Source organism: Canis lupus, chromosome 9 (genome assembly GCF_011100685.1).
Source record: "Canis lupus familiaris isolate Mischka breed German Shepherd chromosome 9, alternate assembly UU_Cfam_GSD_1.0, whole genome shotgun sequence".
In the NCBI taxonomy this organism is placed as follows: domain Eukaryota; kingdom Metazoa; phylum Chordata; class Mammalia; order Carnivora; family Canidae; genus Canis; species Canis lupus.
Genome location: NC_049230.1, coordinates 7,315,235 through 7,335,831, shown reverse-complemented (window position 1 = coordinate 7,335,831; position 20,597 = coordinate 7,315,235). Strand labels below are relative to the sequence as shown.

Below are 20,597 nucleotides of genomic sequence, written 5' to 3'. Positions count from 1 at the left end.
GGACCTTGCTCCTTCCCTCTCATTCCTCCCCCTGGAATGACTCATCTCCCCCCCGTCTGTGCACATGCTATTTCCAAATAAGTTCCAACCCCCTCAAAGTTTCTGCTCAGCGTCTCCGCTTCCTTTCCTGGCATGACTTCTCAAAGCTGGCCTGCACTCCCTGCCTTCACCATGTCCCTTCTCATTCACTTCTTCGACCTCGATTTTTATGACGGGAAGACATGCATCACATCACATCACATTGACCGTCTTAAGCTTTTTTAAGTGTACAATTCAGCGGCACTGAGCACATTCGAATTTGCCACAATCACCAGCTGCCTGTTTCTGGAGTGTTTCCGTCCCTCCAGACGAATTCTGCAATGATGAGGTGGTAAGGCCTCAGATCCCTTCCTCCAGCCCCTGGGGATCTCCGCTTTGCTCGCTGTGTCTGAGAAGTTGCCTGTTGGAGAGACATCATGTGAGTGGAGTCGTGCCGTAGGTGGCCTCGGGGTCTGGCCTCCCCCACTCAACACCGTGTTTTAAGATGCCCAAATTCAAGCTTGACCTTCCTTCCCCCACCCTCATCGTGTCCATCCCCTTAGCCGTCAGCCCTCCCTGCCCTAAACAACCCCTAATATACTGTCTGTCGATGGATTTGCCTGTTCTGGACATTTTGTATAAATAGAATCACACAACGTGGGATCTTTTGTGACCGGCCCCTGCCATTCAGCGCGGCGTTACCAAGGTGTGTTCATGCTCTGGGGTGTCAGCGCTTCATCCCTTTCTGTGGCCAAATGATGTTGCATCACATGAATGGACCACGTTGTTTTTTGTTCATCCGTTCGTCCATTGAGGGACATTGGCGTTGCTTCCACCTTTGGGCGACAGTGAACAATGCTGCTGTGAACGTGGGTGTGCAGGTGTTTGCGTGGACATGTGTTCTCGCTGCTCCCGGGTGCGAGGCTCGGGGAGGGACCTCGGGCCATGGCGGAGCTCCCCATCCGACCACTTGGGGAGCTCCAGATTGTGGTCCAAAGCGGCTGTCCTGCCTCCACTCTAGTCTCTTTCAAATCTACTCTTCGCAGAGCAGCTGGTGTGATCTTTAAAAATAAACTTCAAATCATGTTTCTTCCTTCTTTTAAAATCCTTTGATGACTCCCCGCTATTCTTAAGATTCAATCCAAATGATTGACGGCAGCCCGCACCCCTGGGCCAGGCACTGCCTGCACCCCTGGGCCGTGCGGCTCACTCCGGCTCCCTCCCTGCTGCCCCGCAGACCTGGCATTGTCCTTCCGAAGGCGTCCTAATACCTCCCTCTCCCTCCAATGCTCCTGACACGCATGAGTCTCGGTGGCTGCAGTAACAAAACACCACACACTGGGTGCCTTAAAACAGCAGAGGTTGGTCCTCTCACGGTTCCAGAGGCCAGAAGGCTGAACCCGAGGTGTGGGGAGCCTCACCTTCTCTCTGAAGGCTCCTTCTTTGTCTCTTCCAGCTTCCAGTACTTGCCAGAAACTCTTGGCATTCCTTGGCTTGCGGCGGCACCGCTCCGATCGCTGCCTGCATTGTCTCATGGCCATCTTCCTGCCATCTTCCTTTGTGCATGGCACATCTCTTCTTACGAGGGCACCAGTCATATTGGATTGGGGGCCCACCCTATTCTGGTATGACCTCATATTAACTGATTACATCTGCAATGGCCCTATCTCCAAATAAGATCCTATTCTGAGGTTCCAGGAAACAGGCATGGGGGGGGGGAACGTTATTTAACCTAGGATACCCCGTCCCTCATGTCTCAGCTCAAATTCCACCCTCTTCCCACTCACCCCCAACCCCAGTCGTCCTTTCCCACAGTACCTTTCTGACTCCTTTTCGGCCCCTCCACCTGCTATAATGAGGGTTGGTTTTTTGCTTCCTTACTCATTTCCCCTACTGATGTGCAAGCGCTCTGGGCAGCCTCCTGGTCTACCTTACTCATCACCCTAACGCTGAAATCCACTGCCTGATCCAGTGCAACTTTTCAGGAAGGAGGAAGGAGGAAGGGAACACCAGGTTGGCCACAGGAGGAAGCCCGGACACAGTCCAGGCAGGGGCCCGTGAGCAGCCCCCCCAGTGCATGGGTGGTGACCCCTGACGCCCCAGCCCCTGGTGCGCCCGACGGTACCTACATCCCATCTCAACAGCCTACTGAGGCAGCCCTCAAGGGCAGGCTCCGGTCGTCCAGTGCCCGCTGCGCCACGCTGCACACGGACGCCAGATGGGTATTGAGAACACATGTGCGTAACTACGTGGGAGCCACCGTCTGAACTCCCAAGAGAGCAAGCCTCTCTCTGAGGCGTCAGTTGAACGAGAATGAGGCTCTACCAAAGCCCCTCGCCAGCATGAGGTCTGAGTCGATCCAAAAGCATCCTTTCCGTGCACAGGCACAGACGGGGGTCTGGTCCCGTCATCGCAGGCCACTTGGACCAAGGTGCTGAGGATGCCCCAGAGGCACGGTGCTGTACCTAGCACGGTGGTGCTCTCCGTCTCCTGGCTGCCTGCCTTCCTCTGCCCCTTCCGCGATGTAGGCGATGTGGAACTGCATGTGGCAGGGAATCTGCAGCCTCAGGGAGGCTGGGGCCGAATAGCACCCGCTCGGTGAAGTGATGTCTGGCGCCTGGCATCCTGTGGCTGCTCTTGGGTTTGAGAGTACCTGCCAACAGAGCGGAGACGGGAAGCCAAGGTGCAAGACTGCAAACGTGGCTCCGTTTCTCCCGCTTCCCTATCCCCTCAGCCTTCGCAGTGTGACTTCACAGCAAGAGACGGGGTCCACCTCCCACCCGTATGGCTTTGCCAGGGCTGCTGTGACAAAGGACCCTAACCTGGGTGGCTTCAACAACTGAATGTATTTTCTCACCTTTCTGGAGGTGACATGTCCAAAGTCAAGGTGTCAGCAGGGCCATTGAGGAGAGAAGCCATACCCTGCCTCTCTCCTGGCTTCCGGTGGCTGCCACCGCTCCTTGGCACCCCAGTCTCTGCCCGCGACTTCGCATGGCTCTTTGTCTCTGTGTCATCTCTTCTTATAGGAACCCAGACATTGGATTTAAGACTCATCCTAAATCCAGGATGATCTCATCTGGAGAACCTTAAATAACTTCATTACACCTGCAAAGACCCCAATTCCCCAGAAGGTCACATTCTGAAGTTCCGGGTGGATGTGAATTTGGGAGGGACACTGTTTAACCCGCTACGCCACCCTTTGACTCTGGATGGCCTCGTGTCCTGCTCTGGCCAAGAAAGACAATGTGGTAGAAACCACAGTGTTCAGTTCTACAGCCATGAAGCCTCTGCGCTTGCTGCTCTGGCTTTCTGAACCTGAGGCCACCTGTGGACAAACCTGACCAGCCCACAGAAGATGACGCCTGACATGGAGTGGGGCCCCGGTCATTCCAGCTGAGCCATCCCAGACCGGCCAGCCATTAGCTTGAGCTCTGAGCTCAGAGAAGCCTGGTCCACAAGGAAGACGACCCAGACCAACTGATTCCAGCCCAAATTAGAAACCTGTCAAGTCCAGACTGAATAAATAAATGGTTGTTGTTTGAAGCCACCAAGTTTGGGATTGTTACCCAGCGATAGATGATGGATTCACAAGATGTGATTGGTTTGGGGCAAATGGAGGAAGGTGATGCCATTTCTCGGGCTATACCATCCTCTAGCGACCGGGCAGTCTGGACACCTTCCGAGCCAGCTCGGGAACAATAACCAAGTCTACTGAATTCCCCAGCATGTGCAAACCACGACTGCTCCTAGCACCCTTTCATGGTCCCCTTCACCTGGAGCCATACACATGGTGGTGCCTCACGAAGGCATGGAGGTGGTGGTGGTGACAATCCTGATAGAAGCCACCATCAAAGCCACCAAGATTCAGGAAAAACATGAGCAACTGCCCACCAGCCTCCCGGTTAACTGGCTGCCTCTCCATCTTTAGGAGTGTGAGAAGAGGAATATTCCTTCTATACCTCAAAATCACATGGAAGCCAAGAAGTTGCCAGTTTGAAATCCCAGAGATGGGCGCCCACCCCGCCCCCCCGCCCCTCAACCTGGCCAGGGCCCAAGAGCCAGCCATCTGCGGGGGCCTCAAACATGCTGGCTAAAATTAATCACTTGCCTTGCAAGGGTACTTATTTTCTCCTTTATACCTGGAGAGAAATGGGCCATGAACTGGAAATTTCCAGAGCAGCGGGCTGAACTTTTTGTCTGAATGGGAACAACTTTCCTTTAAAGTGCAACCATCGGTACTGTTCAATTCCACCATTAAGGGACAATGGCCAATTTTCTGCGGACCCGGAATGTCGGTTTCGTCTAAAGAGTGAGCGTGTGGGGAATTTACTAACCTGGCTGTGATTGCCCATGAAAACAGGTTATTTAACAGGATTTAAATACTGTGCTCTGAAGCTCAACAGCAGCGCGGAGGCAGCTGGAGGATTGGAGTAGCATATTTCCCTTCTAGCTCTTAATGAGAGAAGGCAGGAAAGCGAGAGAGACAGGAAAGAACCAGAGCCAAAGAGATGGGCGGGACGACCCCAATCAAGAGAGAACACCTGCTCTTTTTAAGGGGATAGTGAAATCCGTGTGCCTTCATTCCATCACTTTTTCACTAGTTTCAACAAGTGTTTATTTGTGTTTTTTTTTTTTTTTAAGGATCAGCTGGGCTCAAGGCTCTCAGATGGTATTAAGCCAAAGCAGATGAATACCAATCTTTGTGGGCTTCCTGGAGGAGACATTTAGAGCCAATTCTTAAATGAATTATTTTGATGCTTCTGCTGCTTGTTCCCTACCGACCTCCTGCCTCCGCCTACCCTGCTGGCTTGCCAAATGAAGGAATGAATAGAAGATGAGCATTAGTGTCAGGAGGCCGGCTCTACCTATACGGACTATACTCTCGGGTTATGGTATAGCCTGGATTTTCTCATCTCTAAAAAGGGGACTGGGGACACCTGGGTGGCTCAGTGCTTGAGCATCTGCCTTTGGCTCAGATCGTGATCCTGGAGACCCGTGATCGAGTCCCACATCGGGCTCCCTGCATGGAGCCTGCTTCTCCCTCTGCCTGTGTCTCTCCCTCTCTCCGTGTCTCTCATGAATAAATCAATAAAATCTTCAAAAAATAAAAAGGGGCTCATTATGCCTACCTCATAGGATTGTTTTCAGAATAGACCAAAAGTGTAGGTAAAGCTTCTGGCATGCTACCAGGCACACATGGGATGTCAGCAAGAGTCGGTTTCCCTTCTTTTCCCAATCAGCCTTTGCCAGGCTGCATTACCCCATTTCTAAAAGTGTGCCTAGGATTGTGTCCCTTCCCTCTACCAAGTTCGGGGGTGCCTTTGCCCTTAACAGCACTGTATGGCGGCTCGGAGTGAGGCCAGGGTCAGGCTTCCAGATTTGGATCTTCTCTCCGGACTCACCTGCTGTGAGAGATGTTCAGTGAGACACTGAGCCCCCTTCATTTTCTCAGATTCACATTTAACACACAGCACGTGCTTCACGGGGCCGTGAGGGTCGGGTGAGGCCAACCCCATAGGACCGTGTTCCCAGGGGCCTGGCACCTAGTATGTGTTCAAGAAACGAAGCTGCTGCCCACCGTCGTTAGGAACCGTGACCGCGAGTGCGGTGTTTTCCCGGAGGACGGCAAGTCTATTCTACACCTGCCATCGGCACGGAGATCTTTGTTCTTACTTGAAACGCAGAAGCGATGACAACCCTGCCCAAGCCCACCCCAGGGAGGCTGCTGGCCGCCTCCCCTGCCGAGCCCTGCAGCTTCCAAGTGGAGAGACTTTTTTACATCCACATGTAATTTGCCCAATTACTCCATCTGCTCACAACTTAGTCGGCCCCTCCAATGCACACAAAGAGCCTTTGAAGACGGACTGTACTGGGTGAGGAAACAGAAAATGCTCAATTATCTATACAAATGGCAGGGAAGAAACTCTCTTTCCTATTTGGCTCAAGAGTGTATTATATGACCGTTTTCTACCGCAGCTTTACCTCTGCCTTCTGTTTGGTTTGCTCTCATTTCAAAATGACTTTTCCCTTCCTGCAAAAGCACTGCCTGAGGTGGACAGGGGGAGCTGAAACGGGAGAGGGCAGGACGCAAGGATCGGGGAGCAGTCTGATGCCCCAACCACACCTCTTCCAAACCCCGGACCAGGATCCACGCACGGCCTGCGGGGATCTGTGAGCATGTGCACGTGTCGAGGATGGCAGTGGACGCCACGGCTGGAATATTGGCATTTCGAGGGTCTACGCGCACAAAGGAAAAGAATTCTTGAAATCAGAGCTACGCTATGAAAATCCAGGGTGTATGGCAACCATTATAGGTCCGGGGAATCTAATCTCGAATTCTAAATTTGCTGCAAAACAGAAAAATCAGTGGCAGTCTCCAGGCGCCCACGGAGAGCTGGGCTTTGCCATCAGACGTGACATTCTCTTTTCGTGTCACTCACTGCCCTGACCATCAATTATTTGCCACTATTATTTATTAATTAAGTGTCATTAATTATGGACACGCATTTGCCTAATGGGTGTCACCCCAGCTCTATGCTCTGTGCTGAGCTCATGATAGCAAAGGCTGTGAAGTGTCACACACTTAGTAGATTCTCGGCACATTTGCCAAATGAGTGAACAAAAGTGTGTTCTTGGAAAGTGCTCTTTATCTCGGAAGGAAGCGGGCAGCAGAGTCAGGGCCAAGAAACCCCATTGTCCGGCTGAACCCATGAGTGGCACTCTCTGCAACCCTGGCTGCCATACTGTAGGCATCCAAGGGCTGTGGATTGGGGTGGAGGCATAGCATGGCCTACCCCGAACCCCACCGCCAGGCACACTCAGAACTCCATCTGTCTCCTTCTTCTGGTTCCAGCGATGGAATCCGATGTGTTACAGAATCCAGAATGTGGTGAGAACCAGGAGTGTGGGCTCTGGTTGGGAAGACCGCCCACCCACTGCCCCGCCGCTCAGACCTCAGCCAGCCAGCAGGGACCGTGGTCTCAGCCCCAACCTTCTCCCCTGTTATTTCTCCTTCCTAGTCCCCAGTTCACACTAACACCTTTGCTCCCTCCTGAATTTCCAACCTCCCCTGTGTCAAGCCCCCAGCAAGAGGTATGGGTCTCTCTCAATAGCAAATCTCCCACCCGCCCCATGCTGGGGACGGATGGGGAAAGACACGGTGGATCTTGAACGCGGGCTGGGGAGAGGAAGGAGGGAGAACAAAAATGCATAGATTCACAAGGGAAAGCAATTATATTGAAACACGGCTATCAAAGTATTAAAAAAAAATCTGTAGCAATTTGTAGTTTAAAAGCCGAATACATGGTAATTCATGTGCTCTTTTATTAACACATTAAAAAACAAGATCTAGCTACCAGGCTAATAACTATCATAATTTCAAAGTAGTGATGAGCATAAACAATATTTTGAGATATCTGCCACACTGTAATATGATATGAAAATATCTGTGTTTTCTGTTGGTGCAAAAGTCTCAAATGCCGCTGCTGTTCTGTGGTTTGTCACCTGTACTCGTAATTAAAGGAAACGCTACATTTTATTGAAGGTTAATGGAAATAAGGATGTATATTTTTCCCCATTCAAGTTCGCAGACCCCTCCCGCCCCCCTAATTCTTATCGAGGGCCCCAAGATACAAGCCCACCTCAGGTGAGTTGATCTTTTGTGGTTCGTGCACGGTCTCCTTTGTGACAGAGAGAGAGCGCCTTTAGCCTTGGGAGGCCCCAGGAGGTCTGGGTGGGGCTGGAGAGATGACCATTCCCATCATGGAAGAATGAGTGAACTCCCCGGGTTATGGTTTATCTGCTCATTCAAAATAGTTACCAAGCACCTGAGGATAAAGACACCAGCTGCTCGGAGCTCCAGTCTCTACCCAGCAATACAAATGTCTGTTCTCATAAATCCAGGGCCACAAGCAGACAGTGTGAGAGGGGCCTCCCTCCGGATCTGCCTCTATCAGCTCTCTCATTGGCCCCCCGGGGCCCTCTCTACCTGTGACCAGCCGCATCCCAGGGGCTGCCAGAGGGGGGATATGCTTGCATCCTCTTGCAATCTTCTGCAAGCCACGCCTGGGCCTGGGTCCCAGAGCCCTCAAGCCCTAAAGGCTCAGTGTTGGAGGAGACCTCAGCCTTCTCAGGCCAGCCCCATCACTTTACACCCAGGCACGCTCAAGCTCTGGCATGTCAGGATACTGGCCCAGCCCACCCAGGTAATGGCGGGCATAGGCTCGGAAACGTATTTCGTGGCATCCCACCCACCCCGGGCTCCTTCCACTCTGCCTCTGAGAAACCAGGGAGGCTCCTGAAGCCTGAGACTTGTCTGAGCTGGTTTCCTCTCTCTGCTCACCGGCCTGATCCATCACCTGGAGTAGTAAAATTCATAGCATTTTCAGGCCCCCTCTCAGCCTGCTCCAGACACAGTCCTATTGCCAGCCTCCCCCTGGCTCTAAGCCACCATGGGGGAGGACAGAAAGTTCCACCCCCTCTCCAAGGTGGAAGGGTCAGGGGCAGGAGGAGCCCAGAGACAAGGGTCTTCTCCATCAGCACCTTCTTTGCCTGGCTGTCAGCCTCACCCAGCCCTCCACCCTGCGTGAACCAGCTCTCCAGCTGCCCCCCTCCCTGGGCTCCTGAGGAAGGGTGGGTGGACACAGGTGTCAAGGACAGTGCGGGAGACAAGCAGTCTGCCTGGCAAGAGTGCTGGGCACTCAGGGTCCAGGAGCTGGAGGGGGGTGGGAAGTGGGGGCGGTGCCAGGGAAGCTTGGCAGGGTGCTGGAGCAGAAGGATGGAAGGGTAAGAGGACTTCCAGGCGGTTGGGCATGTCACATAATTACAGGAGAAAAATTAGGCCAGAGCCTGGCTCTCTCTGCCTCTGTCTGAGTGATCATCGCCCTTATTATAAAGCAACTAATTATTAGCCTGGTTCATTAGCAATTATAAATCTCTAACTCCAGAACTTCATTAAAAAAAATGACAAGTTAGCACTTAATTATTTTTCCAACTCCCTGGATCATGCACAGTTAACACACCCAGTCCCCATCATTCTTAGGAGCGCTGCTGGCTCTCAGGTACTTGGGGACCCGTCCCTGCTTTGCTCCCCACCCAGAAACCTGGGTGTCCCGGCACGGTTATGATCAAACGCCCTAAGTGGAGACGTGGCGGTGAGCTCTCCTCTCCTTCTGCTTCCCAGTAAAAATAGAAACAACACATTTACTGAGCATTTCTGAGTGCCAGGTGTTTGGCATGACTTGTCACATTGTAGTCTCTCCGTAACCGTGTGGAGCTGGTATTGTTCATCTCCGCGTTCCTGACGTAGAACCTGAGGTCATGATGCCTGTCCTGTGTGTATAGGTCACAAGAGGCCAGGCCGGGTTATGGCCCAGGTTGGCCTGACTCCAAATCTGTACCTTTCACCTCTGCTGCTTGTTCAGCCATAGCTCTGTGATGGGAAGACTGGCTCCGATGAAGGAAGGGCCCTGGGTAGGGGATGGCCGGTACCCTCTACATCTAAATGCTCCCTAAGGCCTACCTGGCGAGGGAAAGCTAACCCAGGCAAATAAGTTATAAGGCTTGAAACCAGAGAGCGTTAACAAATACTAGTAAGTCCCACCAGGATGCGGAGCTGAGTCTAGAGGGTTTCATGAATGAAGTTCATTTCTCTCATCTCAGACCCAGGAAGGCTTCCCGAAGGAGGCGGACCCTCCGAGTCAGGGCCAGGTGAATAAGCAGATCAGCGAAATCGCAGGGAGGGTGGGATGAAACCTTTGATTAGCAGCTTGGGGGAGCAGCGAGGGGGCACAGCTGAGTAGCAATAATCATGAGACCGCGCTCTAAGGTGGTTGGTTACCTGCGGGGCTTATGCATCCCTGAGAAGCATGTAAGTCTGGGCTCAGAGACAAATTACCGAAACAGTCTGGATGTGGGCTGACCCCCGCCGTGAGGCATGCCTCAAATGCTCTGCAGGCACCGACTGATTTAACTTTCACACCAACCCAAGTATCATCCCCGTTGTGCAGGAGGGGAAACTGAGGCATGGGTCAGTGGTCATGTGTCCTGGGAGTAGGGGGGTCAGGATTTGAACTAGCTGGCCTGGCTCCAGGGTCCCCCGATCTTAACCACCAAGCTATACTGTGTCTTGGTGATGAAACTGAGCCCCGCCTAGAGGGTGGGAGGACAACGGAGGAGGCTTTCATGGCAAAACCCTGGCTTCATGTGGTGCTGACACGCACTGAGGTCTGGCCAGCGTCCCCGCGCGCCACCACTGGAGCCTACTCCCCTCCCATGGGATGTTCCTTGGGACAACAAGGAGACCCAGCAAGAGAAGTGAGCTCCTGGGGTGAGACCCTCCCTGAATCTGAAGCACCCCTGGGGGCCCATGAAGACATGGAGCACAGCATCCTCTGTTGGCCGCTGGGAACATGCCCCCAGAGAAGCCCAAGCCAAAAGGAAGCTCAAGTTAATGGGCCTCCTGGCCCAATATTCCTCTAGGGAGAAGCTCCAAGGAACTCATGGCTTTGAGAACAAGGAGCAAGTGGAAAAAGGGATAAAGATGAGCTGACTCCACTGATCCTCAAAGGCATCTCTCAAGTTCAGGACTGACAGCCTAGGAAGGCATCCTGGAGTCAGGTCACCCAGGCCGGGGATGCAGGACATTCTTGGCAAAGCAGAAACTTTGTTTCCTAAGCATGAGGACTGAAGGAAGGGTCAAGTGTGAGCCCCGTTGGGTGGGGCCGGCGGTGTGGTGGTGACAGCTGAGCCGTAGAACTTGGCAAGCGGCACAGATGTGATCTTTGAGGGTGAAGGCAGCACCAGGGGGCTGAGAACCACAGAGCACGTTGACCCAGTCAGGATCAGCCAGGAGGGTCAAGGTGCTAATGGGTTGCCTCTCCTCTTAGTGAGCTCCCCGGCCACCAAGGTATTCAAGAGAGGCTGGGGACCCTCCCTCCCTAGCCCCCCCCCCCACTCCCCAGTGGCAGGAATCAAGCATGAGATAGGGGTAAGACTACATCATGATAACCCACAATCTGATGAGGTGGGTCCCATCCTGAGCCCATTTTCCCCGAAGGCACAGAGAGGTTAGGTAACTACTCAAGATCACACAGGGCCAGTGCTTCCTGCGGGCTGACCCTGACTGTATGGCAACCCTCTGTATGGCAACCCCATACCGGACTTGAAAGGCTTGACCGGGCCTAAGATGCTTGGGTTCTGTTAGAAGGCCCCCCACCGTCCAGAGAGGCTGGAGTTCCTCGCCGCTTCCTCCGCTGGCCAGGGTGGCCTCACCAGGAGAATCCAGAGGGCATTCCCTGGCTCAGGGCAGGTCAGAGGGGAGCCAGGCTCTGTGCTCCTGGGCTCCTCCCGGAAGCTTGCAAGACATTCCCTTCCCACTGAAGACCGCGCACCCTGCACACTCCCCCCACCAGCCACCCGTGCTGTCAAGTAGGGTTTACAGAAGCCTCGGCAGGTGATGCCTTCCTGTCTGGGAACAGCACCTCTCAGCAAACTGACAGGTAATTGGCCCCTAAATCCCCCAGGAGACACGAGGAGGATGAGGAAAAATTACGGCTGTGGAACTGAGTCTTAAAAACTATATCACCTTTGCTGACAGCGTAATTACTCCTTTTTCTTGAGATTTAGTGCAGATCTCCAATCCTTAAACAGTTGAGGGAGATTTTAAGGGCTCTTTATTTTCCGTTCTCTCCTTCCCCTCAGTCTACGGAAGCTGGATTCCCTGCCCTGGCCAGGTTCTCGCCTCTCCTAGGAAGCAGAATGACCCTGCCTGGCCGTGCGGAAGGCCACCCCGGGAGGGGACGGTGGAGGGACCAGGAAGAGGGGCCTTGAGGCAGGATTGACTGGTTGGGTCATCCTGGGGCAGGAAGCCTCGAAGTCCTGAATGAGCCCTGGCCACTTATTTGCACATAAAGGGAGGTCCCTGGGCTTCCAGGGGCGCTCCCCTATGGATGATGAGGCCGAGGCCCATCCATGGCCCCTGGGTCTGCCGCAGAGGCCACCGGCAGATAGGTCCATCCTCCGACCTCCCCCCAACTGCAGGATGAACCCCAGGTCCCTGCAGCGCTAACCCTCTCACAAACGCATGTACCCCCTCATGAGATTTCCTTCCTCCCCATTTCACAACCCCTGCCCCTTACCTACTTCCTGGGTCAGCCCCTTAATAAACCACCTGCTCCCCATCCTCATCTCAGGGCCTGTTTTTGGGGAAACCCAAGCTACTGAAGGCCCCCTCTCCCACAGCCTGGCCAGAGTGCTGGATGGGCACTGACTTCTGTTTGGAAGAGGGTGTTCTCTGGATGAAGAGGGACAGTTTGGGTGGTCCCGAGGGCTCTGGTCTCACCAGCTGTGATGTCCTCGAGAGATGGTGGCCCTTCTCCCAAAAAGTAAGGAAAGGGGTTTAGGGACCTGAATTCTGGAAGGCCCAGGAGCGGTCACCCTTTCTTCTGCCTCTGGGTCTGTGTGCCAGGGTCCTCGGCGATCTTTACTAGGAGGGGAGATGCCTTCACTTCCCCTGGGCTGTGGGCCTGGGATTTGGGGTCCCTGACGAGCACAGTCCTGCTGCCCCAGAGTCCAAGGGGCTCAGGAATCAGAATGTGGGTTTTATCTTTCAGTGGCTGTCAGGACAGCAGTCCAAGAAGTGGAGGCAGAGTGTGGGTGCAGATAATCCTGGGCCGACACTGGCATGGAACCAGATCTCTCCTGCGATCCAGAGACTGCAGGAGGGTGAGGGTCCATCGCCAAAGGCCAGTTCAGGGGGACAAGAAAGCATGCCAGGGCCAACAGATCCAAGCCAGCTCGAGAAAGCATGGTTGACAACTCCCGCGCGCCAAGGTTGGCACTAGACTTGGCACCAGACTCGGGTGCTCATGGAGACACCTCGGGGAAGCAGGAGCTGAGCGGAAATCTCTGTTTCCTGAAGCAGGCAGGGCGGTGCCTGGGCTAGGGGGAAAATTCTTTGCACCCTTGGACCTTCCCAGCCTGGAATGTCCATCCAACAAGCCCCTTCCCAGCCTGGAATGTCCCCTGGACATGTCCATCCAACAAGCCCCCATCCAACAATGTCCAACAACAAGCCCCCTGGAATGTCCATCCAACAAGCCCCCATCCAACAATGTCCATCCAAGGGGCCCTGGGGGTGACAAGTAGAAGCTGGCTGCTCAGTCTCAGCTCTCGTGGCATTTTTTTTTAAAGTAGGCTCCGTGCCCCTAGGGTGGAGCCCAACGTGGGGCTTGAACTCACGATGCTGATATCAAGCCCTGAGCTGAGATCAAGAGTCAGGATGCTCAAGGGACTGAGCCACCCAGGTGCCCCTCCTGTGACATTTCCATGTGATCTCATCACTAGCAGCCTCCCCGCCTCATCAAGCCCCCTCGACACTGCCCTCCAACAGCCCCTCTCCTGGGGGAGAATGCCAATAACCGATCTTTACGGAGTGCCTCCTGTTTACCTGGCAGCGTTCTGACCATTTTACATCTATTAATCACTTGGTCCTCCAAGCAGCCCCCGAGGAAGGGGCTGCTTATTATCCCTGCTTCACAGAGGAGGAAGCAGAGATGTGCAGAACCCACTCACTTCATGGCAGAGACAGGGTAGGGACTCAGGCGGGCAGGATCCAGGGTGGGCTTGTAACCACTACTAGTCTACACGTCCTTGGAAAGGATCTCTGAACTCAGGACCAGGATCTTGGAAATCGGCGTCACCGCCCCCCTCCCTTGGCTGCTCTCTGCTTAGATGGGGGTTACTTTTCCCTGGGTGGGTGCGATGGTTCATCCTGTGTAGGCTTGCCTGGGCCACAGGGCGAGGCGGTGGGAGGTGGAGGCGGTGGAGGATGCCCAGACATCTGGTCAACCATCATTCTGGGTGTGTCTGCGAAGCTTCTCCGGGTGAGATTACCATTTGAATCAGTAGACTGAGTAAAGCAGATGGCCCTTCCTGATGGGGGTGGGCCTCATCCAATCCACTGAAAATCTGAATAAGACAAAAAGGCTGAATAAGAGGGGCCTCCTCCTGCCCGCCTGTCGGATCTGCAACATCAGCGATTCCTGCCTTGAGACTCAACCGAAACACAGGGTCCTTCTGGTCTCCAGCTTGCTGCTCAAAGGCTGAAACGCACTCCATCGGCTCTCCTGGTTCTCGGCTTTCAGACTCAGCCCGCCACTACCCCACGTGTCCAGCGCGCAGACTCCAGGTCTTGGGAATTCGCAGCCTCCTCAATCGTGTGCGCTAATTCCTCATAATAAATCTCCCTATGCACACACGCACACACACACTCGTGTGTACACATGTATAACCGTACATACACTGTTGTTTGGTTCCGCAGGTTCTGTTTGCCTGTAGAATCCTCTGCAGAGTGCATGGGGGTTGTGTACTTTGCGTCACGAGCCCCAAAGGTCTCTTCCTCGGGGCCCCCACCATTGCCCCGGTCGATGGAATGCCACTGGCAGAGGCCCGCCTTGGGGAGATGCGGTGGGAAGGTGCAGCCAGAGGTCTCCCTGGGGTTGACTTAAGTCTCTAGCACTGGACAGATCAGAACTGGAGAACACAAGTACAAATGGATTAATTTGCACTGTCCAGAATCCAAATCCCCTACCTGTGTTTGGAGAAAAGTCCCCAGCATCGGATCTCAAAGTGCCAGGGACTCCCTTTGCCAGCCTCCCTTGCTCACAACCAGACTTGGCGATCAGAAGCACCCTTTAGGGACTTTGCATCTGGAGTTGGCCACACAGACAAGCAGGACGAGGGCAGAGTGTGTGGTGGTGAGGTGGGGGCATAGGGATGGGGAGTAGTCACCATCCGGTTCCCAGAGGACAGCCATTGTGTGGTGGCTTTGGTGGCACCCTGATTCCAATGCCCCTGGGGCTCTGTGGAGGTGGGTGGGGGATCCTCACCAGACCAGTCCCAAGGTGTGATGTTGGCCGCAGTTCTGGAAGCATCACCATGAAGCTTAGCTTGCTTTTTTTTTGCCGCTTAAACCAGCCAGCATCAGCCTCTGGAACCTAGAACACTGCCTGACGTAACCCACGTGGACCTGGCACTCAACATCCTACCCCGGTGATCTTCCACAGCTTCTGAGGCCAGTAGGTTTACGGCCCCAAAACTGAGGCTCTGAAAAGCTAAGTAATTTCCCCTAAGGTCACAGAGCTTTGGGGGGGAGCTAGTGTGCAAACTCTTAGTGGCTCAAGGCCTGCATTCCAACCTGCCATGATCCCCAGGCCCATTTCTCCCTGGACTCTTTCCCCATCCAGCAAGGGAAGTGGGGAGGAAGAGCCACTGTGCGGAGCTGGACCTGGGAGCCAAATCGTTTGTGAGCTGGATGCTTTCCTCCAAGCCTTCAATGAGGTGTCGGCACCTCCTTAACTCCAGCCGTGGCAAGAACGCAACCGTAATATATATTCACCAGCTGGAGATGAAAAGTGGCGCGATGCTTGGCCGTTAATCCTAAATCGGGCGCTCCACGTGGCATCTGACAAGCCTGCGTTAATGCAGAGGTGCATTAGTGCCACGGCGCCGGGAGTGGGCCCCAAAATCATGGCCAGGGCCACATTTCACCAGCTGCCCTTACGTCCCAATGGCTACATCAATATTTCGTGGCTGCCTCCGTGGCTGGTGACAGATACATTAATGAGTCGGCCCCGAGCTGCAGGACATGCACCCCGAGAGAAAACAGAGTTTAAGAGATTAAAGCACTCCACCTCCCTTCCCGCACCCCAGGTGGGCGAGTTGAAAGCCTCTTCCCTGGCGAGGGTGAGCGGAGACAGTCATTTTTCTGGCATTGATCCGTGGGTTTTTCATCTGCCAGGCACTTTGCAGGGAGCGGCCGGAGTGAGGAGTGTGCAAGATGAATCCGGAAGGCCCAGGAGGGGCCAGGTTCAGGGTATATGGATGCAGAGAGTGCTGCTGGTGGGGGGGGGGGGAGGCGGGTGGCCACAGAGCACTGGTTTGTGAGTTTTACAGATCACTGGAGCCCCAGGGAGGTGGGAGAAGGAGGAAGCTGCAGGCCATGCACAGCCCCATGTGGCTGGAGTCAAGCCGAAGGTATCGAGGTCAGAGCATCCAGAAGCAGTCTGCATTCCAGGCACAGGCCCCCCACTCTGCGTCCCCACTGCAGCTCTCCATCCTGCCCGCCTCCGACCCCTCCGTGCCCACGCTCGGGGCTCATTCACTCCGCTGCTTACTGGGCCCCTCTCTTCCGACCTCTGATCTCTGACCCTCCTCACTGCCTCTGGCCAGTAGCTTGGGGTCCCCCCAGCAGGTGCCAGCTCTCTGGATGTGAGAGGCCACCCAGGGGGTCTGCTCCCCATGCTCAGGGGCCACCCAGCACCTCCGGAGCAGGGCTCACGGCTGCCTGGTCCCCCTCCCTCCTCTATCTCCTGCAGAAAGCCCTTTGGACTCCAGCCTGAGCGCACACACATTTGGTATCTGTCACTTCAAAGCGACAAGCCCCGGGCGGGTTACTTAGATTCTCCAGGCTTGGACTTCGTGGACAGTGCAGTGAGCGGTGGCCGCCTTGCAGAGTTGTAATGAGGTTCCATGAAACGGGGACAGAGTGACCGATGGATGCTGTTGCGTTGGCCAGACCGGAAGGTTGCAGGCTGTTTGCAGAGCTCCTCTGCTTCTCTCCGAACCCCAAAGGCTTTGAAAAGTTGAAGGAAGGGAGGGAGGGGAGGTGGCTTTCTCTGCTGGGGATCGGAAATTGCACCTGGGACAGACACAGCATGTATGGGACAGTGGGCGGCTCTTCAGTCTGGACGTCAGATCCACAGAAGCAGGATTCTGGAGCTGGAGGGGGCCTCGAGGATGTGGCCGTGCCCCCCCACCCAGGTGTGAAAGAGAGACACAGGCCACTTTCTCTAGGTTCCTGGGGACGGGGAGCCTCCATCGGACTTATTTGTCTGCTCTAACTGATCCCTAGCAGGCTCCCAGACGTTGGTTCACTCTCCCCTTCTGGGGAGAGTGTGTGTGCCCTAAAGTAGGCCAGGGAGGGCCGGGGGCCGCCCCAGGGACCTGGTGTTTGCCCTCACCCATCTGAGAAGCAGCGATGGAAAGGCCAGAGAGATGCCCCTTACCCTGACCCCCACTCCAGGCCTGCTGCTCCCCGTGGTTCCGGAGGCCTCCGTCTTCCTCTCTGTCCTGCTCAGCCTTCTGCAGGCTCTTGAAGCCCAGAGCCAGATGCACCCAGGGCCAAATCCCACCACGTACTCCCACGTTACCTTGTGTAGGATCACGCCTTTTTTCTCTCGACTCTGAGGTAGGGACAATGACACCAACCTGCTGCGTGGCCCTGCAGAGAGGATTCAATGAATTCGTTTATGTCAAGTGCTTGGGATAATACTCGGGCCTGTAGGCGTGAGGCGTTACGATTCACGCCCAGCGACCTCTTGGAGACCATCCCTGCCCGAAGCCAGGCCCGGCTGCTGCTCTCGGCACGGGGAGGGAATGTTCTGCTGCTAATCTTAGTACCACCTCTGCCTCGCTGTGGGGCACAGGCTGGGCCCTGAGCATCCCCTTCCTGGAGCTTGCCGGCACCCCGGCCACAAGCAAGAGCAGGGCATGAAAGAGCCTCGTGTTCTTCAGGGAGAAAAAGGAGGATCAAAGTCAGCTTGCTATTATTCACCCTCCGCTAGGGAACCACTGTGGCAGACAATGTGGGAGGAGCAGGTGGGGAGCTCAGCGTCCCATGCCAGCCTCTGGGCAGGCAAAGGGCACTGCATTCCACCCTCCACGGGAACTAGTGTTTTGTCTTTCCCAGACTTTGAAGAACTTCCTCCTGAATCCATCAGGGTTCTGATTGAGGGAATGTTCTAGAAGGATATGGAGGTGCACAGAGTCGATGGGAGAATGTAAAAAAATACTTGGGTAAGTACGAAGCAAGGGGGTCCTGGAGGCCCGGGCGGCAGGATCCATCTGGCTGTGTCATTTCTGCCACCAAGGTCTCTGGACACAGCTGCTGTTCAAACAAATTCTAACTGGGTCTTCGTGTTTTCACCAGGCGCTCCGAAGGTTGAGCCGGAATGTATGACTGGCCAAGCTGGGTCAACCGGCTTGGCCCTGGCTGTCGGGGTATGGTCACACCTGGTCACCCTGACTTGGCCCTGGTTATTGGGGGGAAGGAGAGGAGTGGGTGGAGCAGAGCTGTAGTTTGCACCCCTGCCCTCGATGTGGGGCTACCCCAGATGCACAAACTCTGCTGCTCGCCCTTGAAGCTTTCCCAAATCCTCCTCCCCAGTTCACCTGTGCTCCGCTCAGGGTCAGTGTCATTCTAGCAACTTCCCCGAGTCCTTTGCTCTAGGGCGGACTCTTTGAAACCTCCCCAGGGCGGGAGGATGGCAAGGATGGGCATTATTACAGAGCAATATTCTGAAGGAGAAGAGAGCCATTTGGGCAGGAAGATGGAGTCAGTGAATTTGGCTTGTCTCCTTGTAGTGGGGGCAAGATTGATGGTATTCATAAATACTCTCGGTGATCCTGAGCTCCGGAGCAGGCTGCAAATGGCTGTGAAGGAGTCCCTTTGACCTTCCCTCCACCCACCACCACCACCGCCGCCTCCCCCACCACCACCCACCCAGCCCAGACACCACCCCTTCTTTCCTATGTGACCCATTGTATGTATTTAATGGAGGAAATCCTAGGGGAAGTGGGCTCTGAGAACCTGCTACTGCTGAACATGGTGGGGACCTCAGTGTCCCCAAGCCCGACCCAACCCTTTCAAATGACTTTCCATCTTTCACCCAACCCCACTCTGAGGCGGGGGCGTCCCCCAAAATGCCTCCCTGGGGTGGCCCCGGGCTTCTAACTCCATCCCCAGCATGGAAGCCTGTCTCTCCCCACCACAACCCACACCCAGCACAGCCTGTCCTGTCCCCATTGACTGATGAGAATAATTGGTGCCCGTCCTCCACGGACCCTCTCTGTGTGGGTCTGCAGACAACGGATTTCACATTGATTTAAAGCCTGTGTCATGCTGGCTTAAAGAAAAATCTCCGCAGAAATTAACTAGTTTAACATTTGGGGGACACTCGGCAGAACCTGCGGCTCTCATTACAGAGGCTGCGCCGTTCCCCCAGGAGAGGAGTGGAGAGGAGAAGACAGGTGCCCGGGAAGTTTGGGCCGCTCCCCTGAGAAGGGCAAAGCCGACACTGCCATGTGACTTGCCCAAGGGCAACCAGGGCATCGCTGCACCGGCCTCTGAGCCCCCCGCTTCCGAGGCAGGATGAAAGTGGCCTCACTGGTGATTTGCTCTCTGCTCGCTCACGCCTCCAGCCAGCGGCCAGACAACCCCTGGCGCGTGCCCCAGTCTAGCTCTTACTCGTCCACGGCCTGAATTGTTTTGCCAGCTGCCCAGATGATCTTCCTGTGTCCAGGCTCTCCCTCGTCCCTCCACGCCGCGCCCCCTACACTGCCACAGGGCAATCTTCCCCAACACGTAGCAAACCAAGTCACCCTCTCGAAGAAAGCCCCGGAATGTCCCTATGCTGCCTGCAGGATACAGGTCCTCGCTGCCAAGTGAGGCATAAACTGCTCTTCTCTTGGTCCTGCCGAGGTCCCCAGCCCACGTCCAGTACTCCCCAGCTCCAGGATTTGGAGACTTGGCCACACTGATGTTTCATACGACCCCACATGCCCTGCCCTCTGCCCACAAGGCCCACTCGCTCCAGAGCTGCTGGCAAATTTGCCTCCCTCCCCAAACCCCGAAGGCCAATGCCAATTCCTTGGGGCCTCCTTCAGAAGGGATCGAAGCTCTCCCCTCCGTATGCTTTCTTACCTTCCTATACATTCGGTCCACGCACGTTTGGTCGCTGTTAATTTACACCTGAGGACTACGTGGGGAGCGAGGGCCAACAGAGGCGAGGCCCACCCCTGCACAGCGCCTGGCTCCCAGGCTGTGAAGGCGGCGCTGTGTTAAATCACAAAGGGCTCCCAAGGGGCTCTCCCTCTCCTGGGAGACAGGGTCTTCTGCTGTAGGGGGAGAAGGGGGTATCATTGTGGTGGCTTGTTCACCAGCAAGCCACGCTCAGCTCTTCAGTACGTATTTGGGGTGCAACTTTGTTAGGTCACTTACATGCATCACTTCATCAAACCCCGCAGTTCTCGGCCTTACCTGGGAACCTATCAGGAATGCACATTCTTAAGTCTCTCCCCAGACCCACTGGCAGACTCTAGGGGAGGGCAGCCTGGCTGCGTTGAACAGATCCCCCAGGGAATGCCAATGCACATGTGGGGGATGGAGGCAGATTACGATCCCAATTCTCGGGGAGGGCACAGGCTCCTTCATATTGAGTAACTCATCCAGAATCCCACAGTGAGGCCAGGTCTTGACTGGGGCACGTGGTAGGCTGCATCATAGCCCCCTGAAAGATATTGTGGCCAAGTCAGACCTCAAACATGAGCTAATATGGAGAAAGCACCTTTGCAGATGTGAGCAAATTAAGGAGTTTGAGACTAGAGGATCCGAGATAATCCGGGCAAGCCCTAAATGCCATCGCAGCTGTCCTTAGAAACAGGCAGGGGAGCCTCAACTTCCATGAGGAAGGAAGGTGGTGTGAAGACCAGGTTGAAATCCAAGAGTTGGCAGCAGCCGC

At 54.9% G+C, this 20,597-nt stretch overlaps 1 long non-coding RNA gene across 1 annotated transcript; it reads right to left on the bottom strand.

Moving 5' to 3' along the window:
* Positions 1-249: 249 nt before the first annotated feature.
* Positions 250-19,906, bottom strand: LOC111097298. The gene is made up of 3 exons (XR_005364222.1): positions 19,781-19,906; positions 17,229-17,299; positions 250-439 (listed from the first exon to the last, which is right to left on the bottom strand). It is a non-coding gene; the product is annotated as an uncharacterized LOC111097298 (long non-coding RNA).
* Between the last annotated feature and the right edge of the window lie 691 nt (positions 19,907-20,597).